Genomic DNA, 6000 nt, shown 5'->3' on the forward strand with positions numbered 1-6000 from the left:
CAATTTATGAATTACGCATAACTTTCTTTTGCTATCGTTTTTCTATATTGCTTTCAAAACGTTGACCTCTGCACTCGTATTCCTAGAAAAATAATCTCGAGTCTGGTTTCATAAAGCTGTCGTCGATGGAATATGTAAGTCGTCGAAATCGTCGAAGGAGATACACAAACGTCAAATGAAGCAGATGATTAAACAGCTTCGCAATCAATGCAAAAGCAAGAGGAATTTCTTCTTTCGCAATACAGCAGTGAATTGCCTTAAATCTTTAAATTCTCGCATATAATATTTCTCTTTCAAGGTAAAGCATTTCGATAAGTTTAGGGGGAACTCGACAATGTCGATTTATCAGAAACATAAATTTGACCTTAATTTTTCCGAGTGTCACGGTAAGCTAATATTAGCTCCCGCCGTGCAATCCACCGAATACCACTGCTAACACAGATAAATAGTCGCGAAGGCCAAATACCGCACTTCAATGATCTATCTACCGCATACCTAAAACAGAAAATATATTTTACACAAGTTACGGACCATTTATACATTTAGGAGCAATTACCATAACCATCCATAAATAAAGCCATCGATCGTCGAACGAGTCCGTCGGTCTCATCTTGAAAGCGCATAGAATGTTGCACGGATCAAAAATTACACAAACGACTGACTAAGAAATGCAACGACAACGAAGAACGTTTAGAACAAAAGAAGATCCATTTTTCTCACTTACAGCTTTGTTGACATTGAGGGACTTTTGTTGTCGACGAATTATTTTATTTAGAGAATGAAGAGGGCGAAGTTAGGAATATACGGGTAGAGGATATTTTATGTGTATAAATGGTCTCATAGGCTACGCATGCATAGCTAATATGGTTTCCGGAGATAGCTAGTGTCTGCTCTGCCTGTTTGGCTGTGTTTGTTATTCAAGTGAAGGGCAGATTGAAATGAACTGTCATAGGAGATATTCTAATCAGAGAGTAGCCTTGTACTGGATCTAGATGCCGCCATCATCTGATAACAAGCAGAGAAGTGCCCGCTAAATGGAATGGAAACAGTTTCAAAAGCCACTTCAGATATCAGCTATTCCTAGTTATGCCTCCTTCTTCATGCAGGTAATGTTATATATATATATATATATATATATATATATATATATATATATATATATATATATATATATATATATATATATATATATATATATATATATATATATTCGGCCACTCGCGAAGAGAGCATCAAGACTAACGTGTGTACATGAAATTTAGAATGGAATCTCTGTATACCTACGAGTTTGAAAAGAGTACACTGCCGGTCGTTTACATGGAGGGGCCATTTTGAATACTTTTACATGGATTGCGTGAATTTAAAGATGTCATCTACCACAAATCCTACTCGACAATTTTTTTTTTCGACAAAAGAATCCCTCTGTTCCAAAGAAAGTGAGAAATTTAGTTCGAAATGACTATTTTCGATCACTTTTGAAAGCCAGGTTCGGTCTTCCCAGTGCGCCGCCATTTTGAAACAAGCCAACTCACGCGAGAACAAACGGTCAACTCACACGAGAATTAAAAATCGTGTGCTTGAGGCAGTGAGAGCTACCGACGGCAATATCAAGTGCTCGTTTACATTTAGTTAGACTGACTCTGTTCCCGCGCCTGTTACAATAAACTGATCGAAATAATGTACTTTGCCAGTTTTAAATAATTTTCGTTGGTGAACTTGGCATTTCCTAGTTAAATTGCTATAATACTCTATAATTGTCATTCTTGAAAACAATTGACAGCAAATCAACGTCAATGGCAAAAATGTGCAGCATACATCAAACACAGAAATTAGCATGCTATTGCCTGAAAACATCAATGACGATATACCCTATGCTGCGGTCGCTCTCAAGTCAGACCTGTTACATATATACATATATGTATATATATATATATATATATATATATATATATATATATATATATATATATATATATATATATATATATATATATATATATAAGTATACATATGTCCTCGTGGAATATTGTAGTGCTCAATACTAAAGCAGAGAGTTTTATATAGAAACACAAATACTTCAAGCACTAAGTAATAATATTTGTTGCTTATGTTTTATGCATCCTCCAATGTCCAGACAGAAGAAATCTTTAGAGATTGAAGGATGGATGAAACTTAAGTAACATATATTATTACTTTGTACTTGTCTGCAAACGCTCTAACCCCTAATGCCAAATGACGACATAAGACAATTTCACAACTGTAGGTACGCATTGTCTCTCATTGATTTGTGAACAATATCACAAGGCGCCGCAAGACGATAGCCAAAGGTAGCAGCAATGGTCAAAAATATTTAAAATTTGCAAAGTTGATCATCATTTGAACATATCGGTGTTAGTTCGTTCCCGTAAAACAGCTTAACAAGTTTGAAGCCTATTTGAGCATTCGGAAGAAAATATTTCAACATAAAATGGGAACATTCAACCGAGAAATTTATATACTCAAATTTATTATCACCATAAAATGAGAATATTTGAAAACAAATTGGCATATGCAAATTTCATCATTATTTGGAAAAATTCAAAGATCAGTCTTGCGGCAGTTGATGTCAAAGCTACCTGATGAGCTCCAAATGCTATGTATAAGAGCATTGCCAAGAGTGCACATGACCTGCGAAGCATAAATGATCGCAGGCAAAGCATTATTTTTTGCCGATCAAGAAACGATACGCATTACAGCGGAGATCAAGCCCACTAGGCAGAGTGCGTTGGCATGTAAGCAGGTATTATAGATCAAATTGGCCGGTCGATTGCGAAGAAACCTTGGACTTTCAGTCCACGACAAATCATTAGTTTTGAAGACTGTATCGGCTTCACCTTTGGGGCAAGATCGACAATGAGAAGGTTTCCATGCTGAAAGGATGAAAATTTGCCAGACAAGAGAGATGAACAGGTGAAAAATGTGTTTTTAAGAGCAAGTTGATAGTTAAAACCGGAAACTAACTGACGAGTAGGCCTCTTGATTGTTCTTGGTGGTTTTTGTTGTATCCGGTTACATGGTTACTTTGAAGTTAAAATGTTACTTCCAGACTTTAATGTGAGATGTTCCTGTGTTTTAATGTCGGTATCAAAGCCGCCACTGATATAATAGGTAAAATGTTGGTGAAGACGATAGGCTTTACGGCCTTTAACGACTATTACTGAACTATCGTATACAGCAAAGGTTTTCGCTTTTATCGTAATATTTATCTCGTGGTACGTCTTCTATTAAAACAACGTTTAAAAACACTATTAGTAACATTTGATACATGCCGTCGTTATTTTTTCTCTGTAGATAAAAACATTTTCTCATTCATTTCCCTTAAGTCTGTCGTCACAGAAACTATAAGAGTTGAACTCTAGCCTTGCAAATATATAAGGCTGCATTCTACAAGCTGTCCTCGTTGGCAATTGAATTTTAGTCGGGCTAAAATTTGCCTCCCAACAATACTTTTTGACGTACAGGCTGTTGACGAGTAGAACTCTAGGCATTTGAACACGATGCTGAAGAGTAGAATTAAAGAGTTTACGAAGGCAATAAAATACTGGAAACGACATCAAAAGTATGACAGCTTATGGAGCTTTCAAGTTTAAATCTTCGGCTAAAGTGTTACAATCGCTCTCCTTTGTAGAGCATTTGTCCACTGTAAGTAACGCAGCCCGAGGAGGCACCGTCTTGTCTGAACTTCTCAAGCATCGTTGCAACGGCAAAGAGCAGAACGGTTTTAACATCGCACAAATCCCGTGAAACCAGAAGCACAGAATATAAAACAGAATCAAGTTTGTCTGCCTGGATGTCATTTACTGCCGGTGAAATATTATCGCAAAACTATTACTTTGAATCTCCCGTCAACGTTTTCATGAATTAGGAGCCGGCCATCTGTGTAATCCATAGAAAATTAGGAAATAGATTTGAAAAAAATGATTAGAAGCACTTACTTCTCCTCAAGCTTTATCTTGAGGATTAAAAATATAGTGAAGAAAGTATTCAATATATACTTAGTTATAAGAGGCTGTTACTTGTAACTTACAGAATTTGAGCGGGTACTCTAAAATTCAGACATTCGAAGAAGGTGCTTTTCAATGTTAATGGAGAGGATTTCTGTGTACCATTCAAAACAAGGGGATTTCTAAGAAAAGTCCATGACGAGATCCATTTCACCTCGAAGAGCCATTTTCTTCCGTAAAATCCTTTGCAAGAATGGTGAAAATACGTGCTCCGCGACACAGAAGATCAAACTCTATATTTAATTTACAAATCTGCAGGTCCTGTTTTAATCATTAAAGAAAGAATGTGTCATACCTCAGGGAAGGATTTTCAAGTTTTCGAAATATGATAATTCTTGGCTTGTTTACTTCCTTTCAATTATTTTGATATATCCGTCTACGAAAAATCAAGTATTAGGTTTCTTTGGTAAAAAATCTGCAATGTTTTTTTTTCTCAGAATATTAAGACAGAGAAAAGCAGCAGTTCTAAATTTCATATATAGGTAGATTTGACTAAAATGTGATTTGCACCCTTGATCCAAGAAATTAATCGGTGATTTTATTCTTATATATGAAAGGGAATAATATAAAACTTAATGACGAAACAAAACCTGACCTTTTCTCGTTTACGTGCCCAATTCAAAGATCTACAGCGTGCTACTTATGCTGAGTTTATCAACAACATTCAGGTGTCGATTATCGATAATTCTAAACGCTTTTGGTCATTTGTTAAATGCAAACGTAAATGTTCTTCTTTCCCCTCAACTTTATGCTACAACGATTCTCAATGTTCGACCATCGATGATATCACGGAAATGTTCCGTTGTTATTTTTTGAGCACATATTGTGCAGATTCTGATCTTACCGATGTCCCATCCTGTCAGGTTTTCAAAAATGACACTTTTAGTAATTTGCACTTTACAGTTGACGAAGTTTCTAGGGCTCTGAAGACGGTCGATTGTAGTAAGGCATGCGGCCCAGACAAAATTCCGCCCACAATTTTATTACAGTGCACAGATGAGTTAAGTGTCCCGCTCTGCATTATTTTTAATAAGTCTCTCAGTGCTGGCTATTTTCCGTCTGCCTTTAAAATCGCGAATGTTGTTCCGATTTTTAAGTCTGGTGCTAGGAACGATGTCACAAATTACAGACCAATATCTCTTTTGCCACTTTTTAGCAAGATTTTTGAGGGTTTAGTTCATAAGTATATTTACAATCACGTTAAAAGTACAATTCACGATTCTCAGCATGGGTTTCTTCCGCGCAGATCAACAGCCACTAATCTTCTGTCATACAACAAGTTTATTACTGAGGCTGTTTCCACTGGTCTTCAAGTAGATACCATTTACACCGATTTTTCAAAAGCTTTCGATTCAGTTAATCATCAGCTTTTGGTTCACAAATTAAATTATTACGGCATACATGGAAACCTACTCTCTTGGTTTATTCGTACCTAGAGGGTAGGAGACAAAGGGTTGTCATCGGTGGGCACGAGTCTGCGGAGATGTGTGTTCCCTCTGGTGTTCCTCAAGGCTCACTACTGGGTCCGCTTTTATTTATTTATATATCAATGACCTGCCCATGTCTATCCATCATTCGACCATGTTTCTGTATGCCGATGATTCGAAATTTTCTCGGATCATCAAAACTGAATCGGATTGCAGACTATTGCAATCAATATCTCTCTTGTTGGTAATTGGTGCAAAGCATGGAAAGTTAAACTAAATCTTAAAAATGTTTTGTTATTTCATTCTCCAACAAGCGTATTCCAGTTCATTCCAATTATAAGCTTTATAAGCAATCAATCACACGTGTTGATGTCATCAAGGATCTTGGTGTTTATTTCTCCAAAAATCTAAGCTTTGTACATCACATCAATTGCACAATCAAAAGAGCACATCAATTGGTCGGTTTTATTAAACGGACTTGCTGCGACTTCACTAATACCACTGCCATCAAAAGTATTTACATTGCACTT

The sequence above is a fragment of the Ptychodera flava genome, chromosome 20, assembly GCF_041260155.1.
Source record: "Ptychodera flava strain L36383 chromosome 20, AS_Pfla_20210202, whole genome shotgun sequence".
NCBI classification, from domain to species: domain Eukaryota; kingdom Metazoa; phylum Hemichordata; class Enteropneusta; family Ptychoderidae; genus Ptychodera; species Ptychodera flava.